General features: G+C 38.7%; 1 protein-coding gene across 5 annotated transcripts in view; it reads right to left on the bottom strand.

The window, feature by feature from the left end:
• LOC135107492 (galactosylgalactosylxylosylprotein 3-beta-glucuronosyltransferase P-like) overlaps positions 1-17500 on the bottom strand; it is a 112205-nt gene that overhangs the window by 87702 nt on the left and 7003 nt on the right. For 3 of the 5 annotated variants that reach the window (XM_064017439.1, XM_064017431.1, XM_064017434.1), the window contains one exon: positions 13621-13747. The gene's annotated coding sequence lies outside the window, so the exon portion shown is untranslated. Of the gene's footprint in view, positions 1-13620; positions 13751-17500 lie in introns of all 5 variants that reach the window. The other 2 variants (XM_064017435.1, XM_064017433.1) reach the window with 1 other exon arrangement.

Genomic DNA, 17500 nt, shown 5'->3' with positions numbered 1-17500 from the left:
GCAAGCCAAGGAAAAGAGAAGGGGAGAGAGAGAGAGAGAGAGAGAGAGAGAGAGAGAGAGAGAGAGAGAGAGAGAGAGAGAGAGAGAGAGAGAGAGAGAGAAACTAAGAAAGAGTTACATAGAGTTAACACAGAAATACAGGCCACAACTGACCTTGAGGTTCTCACGAGGTGACCTGTCCTAAGACTACTAAGATGATAGTAAAAGAAAAGGACACCAAAGCAGAAGGCTCTTTCCCCACCCTCCACTCCCTCCGAAAATAAATACCTTACATGGTTAGAGAAGTAAAAAAAAAAAAAAAACCCGAAAGAAATTTTTATAGGAAAGAATGAAAATAGATGAAATGAATTACCTCCATTCCCTGGAAGCAAGGAGTTTTAATTTCTAAGAAATAAACGTTGTTAACCGCGGATTTGCGGCAAAATATTTATCAAAACAACATTTAAAATTCTCTACGGTACTACAGTCTATCACGTCTGTAGGAAGCCCATTCCACAGATTGACGACACGATGGAAAAAAAAAAAAAAAGATTCAAGAGAGCTGAAGGATTTCCCAACAATTCTACAACCGTTTCCTCGTGTGTAATTTGGATACTAAGCGATCTTAGTTTAATCAGTGGACGTTTGTGGGGGACTTCGTCGAAGACCTTTCGAAAATCAAGATATATTATATCTACAGCTTTATTTTCGTCATATTGGTTGAAAATATTATAGAAGAAGTCTAAGAGGTTCGTCAAACAAGAGGGTTTGTTACGGAAGCCGTGTTGAGTGTTTTTAAGTAAACTGTTTTCCTCTAAGTGATTACCAAGTTCATCTCTAATAAGTGTTTCAAGCAATTTGCATATGACTGAGGTTAAGCTAATTGGCCGGTAATTGCATGGTAAAGATTTACTGTTTTTTTTTTTTAATTTGAGTTAGGTTAGTGAACGAGGTAGGAAGCAATGAAAAGATGGAGGAAAGGGAAGAGGTTAAAAGGAGAGATAGGGACAGAGAGAGACTGGAAGGAACAGAATGAAGGATGGAAGAAGGAAGGTAAGTATTTAGAGAGGAAATGAGAGGCGAAGGAGGGATGAAGGAAGAAATGGAAAAGAGTCTGAAAGAGAAGAGAATTAAAAGGAGGATATAGGGAGGGAGAAATGGAGAGAAGAATGGACGAAGGGAAGAAGGAAGAGAGGGAGAGAGGCAGGGAGGGAAGAACTGCAGGAAGAAAGGAAGGCGGGAGGAAGGAATAAAGGGATGGATGGTCAGGAAGGAGGGAAGGAGAGAAAGAGGAGATGAGAGAGGGAAGGAAAGAGCGGATGGGAAGTATGGAAAGGAGAGAAGAAGGGAGAGAAAGAGGAATATAGTGAGGAAGGGAGGGAGGGAGGGAAGGATAGACGGAGAGAAGAGGGAAAGAGAAAAGGAAGGAAAGAATAGTAGGGGGAGGGAAGGATAGACGGAGAGAAGAGGGAAAGAGAAAAGGAAGGAAAGAATAGTAAAGAGAGGAGGGAGGAAAGGGAGAAAAGGAGGGAGGCAGAAAGGGAGAAAGGTAGAAATAGTAAGGAGAAGAAGAAGGAAAAGGAGGGAAAGAAGGAAGTTAAAGGGAGATAGAACAGAGGTAGGGAGGGAAGAATTAAGGGAGAATTGGAGGGAGGGAGGGAGGGAGGGAGGGAAGGAGGGAGGGAAGGAAATTAAAGGTGGATGGGAAAACAGGGAGGGAGGGAAGAATGGAGAAATGGTGGGAGAAATGAAGGGAACGAAGAGAAGGAAGAAGGGAAGAATGGAGAGATGGAGGAAGGGAAGATAAAAGGGGAAGGAAAGATGATGGTAAGGAGGAAAGAAAACAAATGCAAAAAAAAAAAAAACAGGAAGGAATGTGCATGTAAACAACAACAACAACAACAACAACAACAACATACGGAAGGCAACACTTCTTGGTGAACTTCTATTTTTGAACTCTCTCTCTCTCTCTCTCTCTCTCTCTCTCTCTCTCTCTCTCTCTCTCTCTGGGGGGAGCAAGGGTGTTCGTTTCTGGGGAAGACTGAGTGAAATTAGCGAATATGAGAAGGGAAGAGGAGGAGGAGGAGGAGGAGGAGGAGGAGGAGGAGGAGGAGGAGGAGGAGAGAGAAAAAAGAACACTTGGGGGAGATGATGGTAGGAGAGTTGGGAACAGAGAGAGAGAGAGAGAGAGAGAGAGAGAGAGAGAGAGAGAGAGAGAGAGAGAGAGAGAGAGAGAGAGAGAGAACAGAGAGAGAGAGAGGGAACAGAGAGAGAGAGAGGGAACAGAGAGAGAGAGAGAGAGAGAGAGAGAGAGAGAGAGAGAGAGAGAGAGAGAGAGAGAGAGAGAGAGAGAGAGAGAGAGAGAGAGAGAGAGAGAGAGAGAGAGAGAGAGAGAGAGAGAGAGAGAGAGAGAGAGAGAGAGAGAGAGAGAGAGAGAGAGAGAGAGAGAGAGAGAGAGAGAGAGAGAGAGAGAGAGAGAGAGAGAGAGAGAGAGAGAGAGAGAGAGAGAGAGAGAGAGAGAGAGAGAGAGAGAGAGAGAGGATAAGAGCAACGATCAAGAGCTTATAGGAAAGTATTTAAAAAATTACTGGCTCTCTCTCTCTCTCTCTCTCTCTCTCTCTCTCTCTCTCTCTCTCTCTCTCTCTCTCTCTCTCTCTCTCTCTCTCTCTCTCTCTCAGCAATTAGAACCATCGTTTTAATGACCACATACCTATCTACTAGTGAAGATAAGTCAATAGATAGAAATAGATAGAAAGGCAGACTGATAAACAAACAGACACAGACAGACAGGTAGGCAGACAGACAGACAGACAGAGAAATAGATCGATAGATAGATACCTGGAGAGATAGAGATATAGATGGAGAGATAGATAGATAGACAGGTAGGCACAGAAAAAGACAGATAGATAGATAGATAGATAGACAGATAGAGATACATAGATAGATAGATACAGAAGGACAGACAGACACAAACAGATAGATAGATAAGCTGATAGATAGACAGACGGCTAGACTGGAGAAAAAAAGTGACGATAAACTATTTTTTTTTTCCAGCCAAGTTAGTTAATGATGAAAATGAGCCCAAATTTGCCTTCCCTAACAGTCCCACGAAATATTTTTACCCTATTTTACCAGGAATGTAATGCCTCTCTCTCTCTCTCTCTCTCTCTCTCTCTCTCTCTCTACGCGTGTGTGTGTGTGTGTGTGTGTGTACATGAGCGGAGAAGAGAGCTTTAAAGAGAGAGAGAGAGAGAGAGAGAGAGAGAGAGAGAGAGAGAGAGAGAGAGAGAGAGAGAGAGAGAGAGAGAGAGAGAGAGAGAGAGAGCAGGAAACAAGGAAAGTGGAATACATGGGTGGACTGGAAGTGAAATGACCTTGAACGAAGCGAAGTGGAATACAAAGAGAGAGAGAGAGAGAGAGAGAGAGAGAGAGAGAGAGAGAGAGAGAGAGAGAGAGAGAGAGAGAGAGAGAGAGAGAGAGAGAGAGAGAGAGAGAGAGAGAGAGAGAGAGAGAGAGAGAGAGAGAGAGAGAGAGAGAGAGACTTACGAATTGGTTCTCTTTGTACTTTATTAATATTGGTTCAGCTTGGGTTCAGGGTTGCTGTGTAAAGGGCATTAGGGCTTACAGTGAAGGGCGTGAGTGTGGATAAACCGAGGGACAGGCGCACGCGGGGAGACAGAAGTACTGATGGTAGTGGTAGCTGGAGTTCAATGGAGTGGATTAATACTGACTGGAGTGGTGGTAGGGGAGGCCAAGGTGTGGAGATAGGGTATGGTGGTGTAGTGGATTGGGTGTTGTGACATGTATTACTCTGGAGTGGGAATAGTGTGTGGTATTCTACAAAAGTGGTTGGTTAGGTTAGGTTGTGTTAGGTTAGGTCAGGTCTTTCGTAGGTTAGATTATGTTAGGTTAAATTAGGTTAGGTCTTTGGCAGATTACGTTAGGGTAGGTTAGGTTAGGTTAGGTGTGGCAGGGTATGGTAAGGTTAAAGTAAAGTTAGGTAAGATAAGGTAATGCAAGGTAAGGTAAGGCTACGTTAGGTAAGGTAGCTTAAGATAAAAATATGATATATTATGATAAGTTATATAGGTCAGATTTCCACCTAGTTTAAGTTAGATGAGATAAGGATAGCTTATGTAAATAAAGTAAGATAAGGTAAAGAAATGTAAAGTGAGATAAGATAATGCCATGTTATGATAAGTTATGTCTTGTTGGGTTAAGTTATATTTCCACAAAGGTTACGTTAGGTGAGGTAATGTAACGTTATGATATGTTATTACAAGTAATGTGATGTTAGATTCAAATGGAGTTCCTTCTTCACCAACACCTCGATCACCTCCACTGCTGGCAACGGTCCCCTGTTCAGTCTTGCTACAATACAATACAGTTTGTGCAGATCAGCATGTGCAGCACGAGTCAGTCAGTGTCTCTCACTCTCTGTTTTTATTCCTTGCCTGAAGCCGTCAACAGCAAGACATAACAGTCCAGATCCTTCTCTTCCTTTCCCTCTTGTCCTCCTCCTCCTCCTCCTCCTCCTCCTCCTCCTCCTCCTCTCTTTCTCTCTCTCTCTCACTCCTCTTCATTCTCTTTCAGCCTCGGTTCATTCACCAATCTCTCTCTCTCTCTCTCTCTCTCTCTCTCTCTCTCTCTCTCTCTCTCTCTCTCTCTCTCTCTCTCTCTCTCTCTCATATTCCTCGGCCAACCACCAAATAACCAACTTTAGCTCAACTCCACTTATTTTTTTTCCAGACTTCCCACCACTCTCTTCTCCTCTCTCTCTCTCTCTCTCTCTCTCTCTCTCTCTCTCTCTCTCTCTCTCTCTCTCACGCTTTTTCGAACACACTGCCGCCTCTCCCCTTCTCCCCACGAACACTACCTCCCACCACCCAACCCCGACTCTCTCTCTCTCTCTCTCTCTCTCTCTCTCTGCACACACACATGGGTTCCCTCGTTCCCTCTCTATACCTCTCACACTCTTCCTGCTATTATTACTGATTTCTTGTCTTGTTCATTCTCCCTTTTTATTCTTTTACTCCTACTACCACTACTACTACTGCTACTACTACTACCACTACTACTACTACTACTACTACTACTACTACTACCGTTTTCTCGTCGTGCTCCTAATCCTAATATAATGACAACTATAATAACATTTTTGCGTCCCCGTCCTCTTCTCCTCTTTTTTCTCCAGCTCCTCATTGTCTACGACTAAACACCATTACCATTACCACCACCACCACCACCACCACCAGTAGTAGTAGTAGTAGTAATTTAAGTATTGTTTGTTGCCTCTGCTTTTTCTTATGTTTCTGTGCTTCGATTTTATATGTTTGCGTAGTTGGAAATGTTTCATTCTACTGCTTCGTTTGATTCATTGTGTGTTACTCTTGGTGCGAACTACAAGCTACAGTAAGTTCTTCAAACCACCAGCAACACATTTGATTCCTTCCCTGTGCATTTTTGACAGAACACCTGCTGACTGAACTGGTCCCTCCCATGACAAATATCTCTTGGTCATGATTGATGGACATTCATGGTTCCCCTTTTGTTTACCCGTGTCCTGACATGTCTACTCAAACATTTATCAGTTGTTTCTTAAAATTATTTTCTATGTTTAGCTGACCCTCTTCCATTCACTCTGATCGGGGCACTCAGTTCATATCCCAAGAAGTGTCACATTTCCTGTCTAATCACGGTGTAGTAATGACTCATTCTTCTTATCACCCGTAAGGTAATGAACACTGTGAGAGGAAGAATGGCATACTCTGGAAGGCTGTTAGGTTAGCTCTTCATACTCATAATCTTCTTGATGGACAATGTGAGCTGGTCCTTGATGGTGATCTCCATTCAATCAGTGAACCAGCTCGCCTGATCACCTCCACTCCCTATCAAACCCTGCACGCTACGATGATGGAGGAGAACCTACAGTGTCCATGGAGGACCTACGCCCTTCCTACGAGAAACGTCTTCCCCTCGTGTTACTGAGCCGGATCCGAGCAACCCGCATTCCTCTCTCCAAAATCCTGTTAAACTTTCATCCAACTTCGACCAGAGGGATCCACGCTCAGAGTCAGAGGAGCTCAAAACTAATGTGTAGCTCACGACTCTTGTCCAGTCAACAGCCCGCGGACTACAAACCGAACGATACTCCCGCTAAGGTGCTTCCTGTCGTTTCATCAAGGAAAGAACCACTGAAGCTGTCCACACGTGTTAAGAAACCTGTAATGTATTATATATATATATATATATATATATATATATATATATATATATATATATATATATATATATATATATATATATATATATATATATATATATATTATAATCTTAATCAAAATATTGTTTAGTGCCTCTGCTTATATGTATGGTTCTGAGCATCGGTTTCATGTATGTAGTTCAAAATGTTTCATTATACTGCTCCTTTTGTTTCACTGCATTAATTCGAATGTGTCTCTCGATCTTATTTATGGCTAGTAATCAGTGTGTCTCCCGCTGTCCCTTCCTGCACGCTGCCTAGTTATGAAATGAGTAAAGCCTTGGCAAGGCTTCTCTCTAGTTTGCTTTCGTCCACGACACTAATACAACTACTGTTTTCTCGTAGGCTAATAGTATTAATGATACTACCACTACTACTACTACTACTAGTACTACTACTACTACTACTATTACTACTACTACTACTACTACTAATAATAATAATAATAATAATAACAAAACAATAATGAATAATAATTATTTTTTCGTCCACTACTCTTCCCCCAATGTTCCTTATCTACTTCCTCCACTTCTCTTCCTCCTCCTTCTCTTTCTGCTCCTTCTCCCGGCCAGTGCGCGGGCGTACTCTTCATATCCTCTCACAAAGAATTACGTGCCCCACTTATCCTCGTAAAGAGAAGACTTAAAACTTGGGCGGCCGCCTATCATTTACCCCCAGCCAAGCCCTGCCTCCCAGCACACACACCGCAGATTCTTCACCCTTCCTCCCTACCACACATTTTACACGGTGCCTCCTTTTTCCTCCCTCGTTTTATATTTCTTACACTACATTGACTTACTTTGCTTGACTTCCTTGCATTTTACAGATTCTTGTTTGTTTTTAGTGTTTTTTTTTTATTTGCGCAGTTTTTTATGTTGTGTGATTGGTTGTAATGTGTTCTATTTCATTGTACAAATTCTTGCTTTTTTTCTTTTTTGTTTATATATTTGTTACATTTGTCTTTTTATGTTGAGTATGGTGTATATTATGTATCCTTTTATATATATATATATATATATATATATATATATATATATATATATATATATATATCTATATATATATATATATATATATATATATATATATATATATATATATATATATATATATATATATATATATATATACGAGTATATATATATATATATAATATATATATATATATATATATATATATATATATATATATACGAGTATATATATATATATATATATATATATATATATATATATATATATAATATATATATATATATATATATATATATATATATAATTTTTTTTTTATTTAGTCTTTTATTCTTTTCAGATTCTTTTTGTACTTTCTGCTGCCTTAACATATTCGTTGAATGTAACTTTTTACATTCACATTAATACACTGTACATAATATTTATTTCTTCAATTTGTTTTTGTTTTTCTTTGTATTTAATTACCATTTTTCAGATCTATTTAATTTCGTTTCCTATAATGTTCTATTCTATGACATAATCTTATCTTTACATTATTATACGAGTATTACATCATACATTAATTTTTTTTATCTACCTTTCTCTAAGAGTTGCTGTTTTCTTTATATTTCATTATTGTTCTTGTTATTCCTTGTTTAATCATTCACATTTATTTTATAATGAGCTAGGTTACATTATAATTCGTTGCAGCATGCCCTATATTTCTATTTGATTTGGCAATTAGTGGTTTTCCTTCTTGTTCCACTTTTTCTTATATAATGTTTACCAACATCATATAATAATTAACATTTTGAGAGTTTAATATTGGGTTTTTATGTTCTCGCTGTCATTTCATTACTTTGTTGTTAGTTATCTCCACGGGCGTAGAAAATACATCGCCCTACTTTTTTTTTCTATTTTTCATGACTCAGGTATGTGTGTGTGTGTGTGTGTGTGTGTGTGTGTGTGTGTGTATGTGTGTGTGTGTGTGTGTGTGTGTGTGTGGAAAATGATAGAGTAGTTGTGATAATAACAGTGATGTGTGGCAGTGATGGTGATGGTGGTGGTGGTGACAAAAATTATGATAATGAAAATAATATCGACCACGGTAATGATGATGACAGTGATGGTGACAATGGTGGTAGTAGAGGCAACAGTGGTGATGATGGTGGAAGTGGTAATAGTGGCAATGGTGGTGGTGGTGGTGGTGGTGATAATGACAATAATGGGAGCGAAAGTACAGAGAAATAATGATTGCGGTGATCGTGGGGGCTGATTACGATGATGATGATGATGATAATGGTAACGATCATGATGGTGGTGGTGATGATAGTAACTGGTGTTGATGTGAAAATTGTGAGTGATAGTAGTGGTGGTGGTGGTGGTGGCGGTGGTAGTGAGTAATGGTAGTGGTGGTGGTAGTGGTGTTAATGAGTGAGTGGTGGTGACGGTGGTTGGTAGAAATTGTAGTGGTACTGATGGTAATGGTGGTGGTGGTGGTAGTAGTGTTTGTGGAACGGTGGTGAAGATGGTTGGTAATGGTGGTGGTGGTGGCAGTACTGGTGTTTACCTGATAAGTGTTGCTAATTGTACCTAAGTGGGTACTACTCTGGTAGTCACGCTGGTAAAAACCCTGCACTCTTTTCTACCTGTCATCGTTGTCCTCTAATTTCACTGCGATAAAACTCCACAGACACAGACACACACACACACACACATGGTACAAAGGGCAACAACAAGACGGGTGCCAAGTCCCAAAACTTTGGCCATGAGGAAAAATAATACGACTTATGGTTGTCTGTAACTGTGGGAAAGACGGGAAGGAGGAGATACGATTGTGGGCTACAAATGTGTAAAGAAAATAAGAATAGCCACATGCAGAAAACTTGTGTCAACCAGGAAGTAAAATGTGAAAAGGAAGCAAGAAGAAACTTGACAAAAGGAGCAGGAGGAGGAAGAGGAGAAGGAGATAAGGATGTGCAGAAATACAGTTTTGCAAATAGAGCAATAGATTAATGAAATGTATCTCTAAAGGAAGAGGTTCGTGTGTAGACAGTATGCGTAAAATATGGTATTTTACTATCTATTTCATTAGAAATAAATAGTAAACCTAAAAATAATAAAAATTAATAGAAATAAACAAATAAATGAAATAAAGAACATGATTAAATTTTGTGAAATATAAATAGATAGGACTCACACACACACAACACACACACACACACACACACACACACACACACACAATTACTTTTCCTTTTACATCTTTTTTTTTTTTTCGTTGCTCTTTTATTACTCTATTCTTTATTTTTCTCCAGGAACGTAGAAAATGTCTCGTCCTTTTTCTTCTTTTCATTTTTTCAACTGCGCGAATTATGAAAAGGCAAAAATAAGTCGTGTTGTTCTTTTCATTACGCATTAATGATGTAAAAGTCCCGTCAAACATATTATAAACAAAAACTTCTGTAAGAAAATAGGGGGGGAAATATAAACGTATCAACAACACGCCAAAGAGAAAAGAAAAAAGAAAAATATATATATAGTATTTCCAATAAGCTTCAAAGTAATTCATTTTGTAAAGCGCCTTACGAATCACACATGAAAAACAACACCACATCCAACATCACCACCACCACCACCACCACCACCAACAGCAACAACAACAACAAAAATAACATTAATATTGAGCATTTTAACATATCGCTTTGCTTTCTCCTCAGGTTGGGACATGCCATCATGTAATTTGCTAATCTTTACAGGAAGCGCATGTACGCACATATGAGCAGCACTTACACAATCGCACGCACACACACACACACACACACACACACACGTAACAACAGCAGCATCTCTAGCATTTCGCAGGAGAGGCAAGCAAGACCACAAGTCCTCAGTTTACATCTATCTGTAAACTGCCAGATGGAAAAGGGATTACACCATTCGGTTCAGTGACTGTATTCTGATAAAAAAAAAAAAAAAAACATCGGTTCTTACTCGACTATCAGCGGCAGGCTCTAGTGGACGTCATAAGCACTTTCATGAGTGTTTTAATGATTCTAGTGGTAACTCAATAGCGCTTCTGCATAATTGAAGGGCAAAACACTGATGATTACCCGTCTAATCATCTCTGTAGCCTCTGAAAATAGTCCATACTGGAGAACAAAGCGCTTCAAAACACGAGACCAGAATTCGAATCTAAGATCTCTCTGCCACTAACCAAGTGTACAAGCTGCTGCCGCCGCCTCCTCCTCCTCCACCACCACCACCACCACCTCCTTTACACGTGCACACTCAAGGGCATCCTGACAAATAAGGGCATCTATCATAACACCACGATTACATCTTTAAAATGAGCTAAACCTCCCTGAAGCCGCATAAAGATAAAAGAAGAGAAAACTGCCTCACCACAGCTTGTTGAATGATGCATACTGAGAGGATTTCTGCCGCGAGATAGGCACTACGTCGGAGTATAAGCACACATACATACATACATACATGCATACACACAGACACAGACACACACACACACACACACACACACACACACACAAGATAAGACAATATTACTAAAATAAAAAATATTGTTAAAAATATCGAGGTATGAAAACGCCATCACTATCATCACCATCACTACCACAAACAACAACAACAACAACAACAACAACAACTTCAAAGGTAAAATGCATTAACATGACCGCACGTCTCTCTCTCTCTCTCTCTCTCTCTCTCTCTCTCTCTCTCTCTCTCTCTCTCTCTCTCTCTCTCTCTCTCTCTCTCTTAATGACCACGACAAGTAAACAACTTAGTACAAACTAGACAAGACCAAAATAGATCGGTAATACTGTAGCACACCAATATAATAATTCACAGTAATTAATTATCATCTGTCTGGCCTTTGTGACACACATGGCGCGCCCAGAGACAGTCCCGTATTCTGAAACGCTTTGCTCTCACACTACGACTTATTTCAAAAGCCACGGAGATGATTAGCCGGGTCCTCAAGAGTCTTTCTCCTGTTAATAATGAAGAAATTTTGTTAATCTGTCACTAGAACTAAGAAACAAACAAAAAAAAAAGAAAAAAAAAACGCTCTTGAAAACCCGTGTCACTTGAAGTAGAGCCTTTTGAGAGTAGTGGAGGTGCGGCGGGGCAGAGAGGTTTCAGAATATGGTTCGGAAGTACACGAAGAAAACGGGTGAACATCAAAGTCTCGAGCTACGTGTTATGAAAAGAAAGTCTAAAAGTAATGTACTGTATTTTTCAGGCTCAAAGGTTTATATACTTGCGTGTGCTCAATCCACATTTAACGTATTTCATCACATTTTTCTTCTTTTTTCGTAAATCTATTTTTCTCTTCTGAAATGTCTGTGTATATGTTACAGTCAATACCTGAATCCAGACAATTTGTAAAGTGACTGATTTTTTCAGGCAATTTGTGAACTGCCTGGTTAGGTTAGGTTAGGTTAGGTTAGGTTAGGTTAGGTTAGGTTAGGTTATAACCTAACCTAACCTAACCTAACCTAACCTAACCTAACCTAACCTAACCAGGCAGTTCACAAATTGCCTGAAAAAATCAGTCACTTTACAAATTGTCTGGATTCAGGTATTGACTGTAACATATATACTACCAAACAATATTCATTTATCATACCCGTTTTTTTTTTTATTATTGTTTGCTCGCAACGCTCTTATATATATAGAAAAAAAAGTCAATAAAATATGAAAGAAAATGTGATAAGGGATTGTTGTAAAATTCAGTGTAATAATAATAAAATAAGTGAGTCTTACAATTTATTTCACATTTATTCAATATTTATCTTATCTGTCTATTTATTAGGTAGTATGTGCAATATTTCAAAGGATGCCGATTACCTACTCCATTCCCGCTGTCACTCTTCAGTCATCCACCTGAGACGCCCAGTGACCCTGTTGTTGTACCGTCTTGCAATCAACTGGTCAATCAGTCAGTCAGCCAGTCAGTCATTATTACCTACGTACACATACACCATCATGTTATTATTCTGTCGTCTTCAAAACTAATCTATCGACCTATTTCTGTCTATCTATCGACCTGTCTGTCAATCAATCTACGTATCTCTGTCTCTATCTATCTATCTATCTATCTATCACCGTCTCTTTTTATTTACCTATTTAACTACTGATTACTGTCTGTCTATCTATTTATCTATCTATCCATCCATCCATCGAAAATCATTACCTCCACTGCTATGAAATGTGCTCATAACAAACTCATTCCTTGCTACAGCCCGAATGTCACGTTCTCTTGTTAGTTCGCCTGCCTGCTCGACTGTCTACTTGCAAAATTATTACACATGCCTTCGCCGTTATGAAATGTAAACCTGAGACTCACTGCTTACGTACCCCTAATGGAATGGAGTGTCTTCTTTCTGGCGTACTAATACAATGTGCTTCGGTAACATAGTCATCATTTATTCATTTTTAATTAGTGAGCTTTTATCGGCATTAGAGTACGAGGTCTGTGTAATCTTGAGAGAGAGAGAGAGAGAGAGAGAGAGAGAGAGAGAGAGAGAGAGAGAGAGAGAGAGAGAGAGAGAGAGAGAGAGAGAGAGAGAGAGAGAGAGGAGAGAGAGAGAGAGAGAGAGAGAGAGAGAGAGAGAGAGAGAGAGAGAGTATACTAACATTACGTTCCATTCCGCAGTTAATATGGATGCAGGAGGAGGAGGAGGAGGTAGCTGGATAAGCAACATCTTTTGAGAGGAAGGGAAATAATGGAAGGAAAGAGAATGATTGACTGATTGATTGATTGATTTAGTTTATGGCGCTGCAACATCGTGGTCATATGGCGCCGCTACAAAACTTTCAAAGCAACAAAGATCGCGGGTTAGAATATTGATATTAAAAACAAACTTAAGGTATTGTAAAAATATAAAGAAATCACTACAAATCTGAATAAATGGGATGGAACAAGTAACGATTCAGTGTGTCGGGGATGCTGTATATTGAAACGTACCACGAAAAACACCACTATCAACTGCGGGAGGGAAGCCTTGCCTAGGACTGAAATTTCTGGTTTATTCACAAAGACACATGTGAAATATAATTGGTTTGTGGTGGTTGAAATCATTCCCCATCGACCCTGGATCTCAACAACAGGGAACGCCTGTGAAACTGGCCCTTAATTTCTGAAGGATGCGGTTTACTAATATACACTTTTGTTTATTATTGTTCGTTTTTTTATATTCGCAAGTCCTCCTCCTCCTCCTCCTCCTCCTCCTGATACCCGACAACTAATACATGTTTGTTAGTTTGTTACCTGTGAATAAATAATGGTACACTAGAAAAGAAAAGAAGAAATATCAGAGTGACTGAGAAGTAAAGGCGAGAATAACATGTCACCTTTAGTTTTCAGGCGCTTTACGAAATACTAAAATGATACGAACACTCACCATTCCTTCTCCTCCCAGTCTCCCGTCCAGCCTCGTGCTCTCACAATGCACATCCATTTTCCAGCGTCGTCTTGCCATCACCCATCATGTTCCTGTGATCGCAACGGCGCTGAATCCTCAGGGATGTCTGCTGGTGGCAAGAAACACCTTCAGTTCATCAGATAATTTTAGACAACACACAACAGTCACCTTTCCTCCTCATCATGGACGCCAGCCGTTGTCTTTCCAATTTTGACTTGCTGACGTAACTTCATTATAGTAAAAAACACGTCTCCCTTTTTTCAAGTAGTGATAATTATGTGAATGTTATTTTCGCAATACAAAATGCTTACGTGAATATATTTTAAATCTAACGCTATTTGCAATTTCTGGAAAAACCCATTTTGCGTTGAGAAAATGTATTCCCTCTCTGTTCTTGCGCTCGTATTTGGTGAAATTACGCAGAAATTTCTTTAGAGGAATGAACATAATTTACATATCTTTTTTTTTTCGGGATTCGTATGCATTTTGGAGCACTGAAAAATTGGAGTAATCAACTGATCTATATTTCACTCTCGCAATGAGAGAGAGAGAGAGAGATAAAAAAAAAAGTAGAGAAAAACAAATTCTCGTTAATATTTTTACACCGTCATATTTTTACTCCTGCATTTCTTTAAAAGATTAACTGAAATACATAAATATTTCATTTCCGTATTATCACCTGATTAATTCCAGCTCGTTGACTTCTTTCATACCAGTTACCAAAGAGTCTATTCTGTTATACATGGTAATCTTGATTGACCAGGCATCCTGTTCTACACTAACTAATGGCATTTTTGTTACGCCTGGTAGTCTTTCCCGGTATATTTTGACCTATCATGGCCTGCTGATACCAACGCAAGAAATTCACATCAGACATTATTCCAAAAGGTGTATGATAAGTAAAAGAACTTGTGCTTCCATATTTCACAGCTCACAAAACTTACAACTATGACAACACGCCACCAACTAACACCCATTGCTCGTCCTTCCTTCTGTCTGCTAGTCATTACATTACTTCTTCTTTAAACTCACTGTTGTTTAATACGCTCTCACTTTTCTCTGTACTTCATATATCTTCCCATTATTATTCTTCCTTCTCTCCTTAGCACAAAATGTTCTTAAATCCTGCTTTCCACTTCATATATCCTTCAATAATTGTTGTCCTTCCTTCTGTCTCCTTATCATCGCTTTATTTCTTCTTTTTACTATTTTTCTTCATTTTTCCCCTCAGCCTTTCTGATTATACTCCATTTCTGTTCTCGACTTTTTGTCTTCAGTAGCCAGCGATACCTTTATAATTTTTAATTGTGAACAAGTTAATAACAGGTACACAGTCTTTGATTTCTTGGTCAAACTTACATTGGCATAAATTTCTTCCAATACAAATGCCTAAATCTTTACCTTGTATCTGTGGAATAACTCTCCTTCTTCCAGACAACTGACCAGCACAGTCACCCGCAGTAAAAACTCTGCCACTTCTGGGCCATGTAATCTTCACTAGCGACATGTCACCTTCTACCTGATGAAGGCTGTTGTCTTCTTATGATTGGTCAAACCCCATCAAAACTAAGCCAGAAACTCCACCTACTTGACCTGCCCTAACTGATCCATGACCTGCCCATTCCCGTGATCACTGGGTGTGTGTGTGTGTGGGGGGGGGAGGTCACCAGAACGTCTTGTCCTGCTGACCACACCCGGCCCCAATACCCAAGGGATTTCAGGCAAGACTGATGATGATCACTGTCTCCTGTGTCTGACTGACCATCTCCTTCCTTAACAATCAAACACGAAACTGTATTGTAATAACTAATATTGATGTCGATGCCAACTATTGGCATTAATAATACTGACCATAGAAATAAAATTTCAAGAAGAAGAAGGGAGTAGAAAGCCTGGTGTGCTTTCTCTCTCTCTCTCTCTCTCTCTCTCTCTCTCTCTCTCTCTCTCTCTCTCTCTCTCTCTCTCTCTCTCTCTCTCTCTCTCTCTCTCTCATCTTTTCTTATAATTTGCTAACATGCCTGCAGTGTCCAAGGTGCGACAAGATTTATTGGTACGGTCATCACAAGGAGCATGAAGAAGGTACAATAGATATAAAAGATCGTAAAAAAAGAATATTGTGAATTTTTAAGGAAATGTCATATAATTATAGAAACCTACTCAGTCGAAAAGTATAGATAGCTTGGATATAGATACGTACAGAGAGTACAGATAAATAAAATGGTATAGATAGAAACACAGAAAAGTTTGAAGAAACAAGTTTAATAAAAACATCAACAAAGAAAAGTTTAAGAAAGAAATCAGGAGGAGTCAATGACAGTCCAACAAAGGAAAAGAAAAAAAAAATGAAAGAAAGGGAAAAGTTTAAGACAGGAAGACATTGAGAGGAAAAGTTTAGGAAAGTTTAAAAAAAAGTACATGTAAGACGCTGACATAAAATAAGATTTAAAATAAGAAAAGTTTTAAAATAGAACAGGAAAAGGAAAGGTTTGATATAAAAAAAGTTAAGAAAGGAAAGACATTCAATCTTGACAAATATGAAATATCGTCACCTACGGAACAAAAAAATAAAATTAAATTAAATAAAATGAATAAAGAAAACACATGCAAGAGAGGAAGAAGCGAAGAGAAGAAGAAAGAAAAGATAACAATGAAATTCCATACATGAACATCCTGTCCTCTATCAAAAACAGAGAGGAAAGTACATTCAAATCCAGATATTTAATGCAGTAAATGAACCGAAACGAGCAGACAGAAAGGAACGATTTGTTGACGAGAGCTAATGGGTAATCAACAAGGCATAACTATGGAGTGGGAAAGATGCACCTATGCTTAAATTATGTGGAAAAAATTCGCCTTTCCTGATAGACTATTATTAATGTTGCAGTGAGGTTGAGTAGCGGAGTGGAAATGATTGGAGGAATGTTCATTAGTTCACGGCGAGCACTGCAGAATGGAAATACGAGGAAATATGGAATCAGGACACAGGTTACTGGAAAGAGAGAAATGCAACAAGGCTTACGCTTGCGAAAAAAAAAAAAAAAAAAATTATTATATATATATATATATATATATATATATATATATATATATATATATATATATATATATATATATATATATATATATATATATATATATATATATATATATATAAACTAAATAAATAAATTAATAAATAAGTAAATAAAATAAAAAGAATAAATAATAAAAATAAATAAATATATAAATATATAATATACAACCACAACAACAACAACAAACAAAAAAAATAACAACTCGACTAACAACACACACACACACACACACACACACACACACACACACATTCAGGGCCTATCACCTAATTGCATAATATATATAAATTTTTCTTTTCATTTATCATTTATGCTATTACGTATGGCTCCGTTCAATATTACTTATCATCATTATCGTGCGTTTTACTCAGTGCAATGTTATCAAATAATGACAGTGATGATTACAAAGGTTAGGAAATACTGAGAGAGAGAGAGAGAGAGAGAGAGAGAGAGAGAGAGAGAGAGAGAGAGAGAGAGAGAGAGAGAGAGAGAGAGTCCGCACTAACCAAACTTGAGGTGGTGTAAAGTTACCAATTTAGGGTGTGTGTGGGTCGTCTTCAGTGCTGCCACCTGGCTCGTGAGGCTGGCACTCCTGCTTAACGAGGCAAGAGAGAGAGAGAGAGAGAGAGAGAGAGAGCGAACTCTTCCATCCCTTTGAGGTCTATATCAAGAACTACACTGAACAAGTGAAAAACTGGATGGTTATTGTAATGTACCTATCAGACATAAGACTTGTTCTTGGAGCAAAGGCCTCTTCTACATTTGCCCCTTTATTTACTTTGCCT

Source organism: Scylla paramamosain, chromosome 15 (assembly GCF_035594125.1).
Source record: "Scylla paramamosain isolate STU-SP2022 chromosome 15, ASM3559412v1, whole genome shotgun sequence".
Classification (NCBI taxonomy): domain Eukaryota; kingdom Metazoa; phylum Arthropoda; class Malacostraca; order Decapoda; family Portunidae; genus Scylla; species Scylla paramamosain.
The sequence above is the reverse complement of the archived record's forward strand: the minus strand, read 5'-3'. Positions and strand labels throughout refer to the sequence as shown.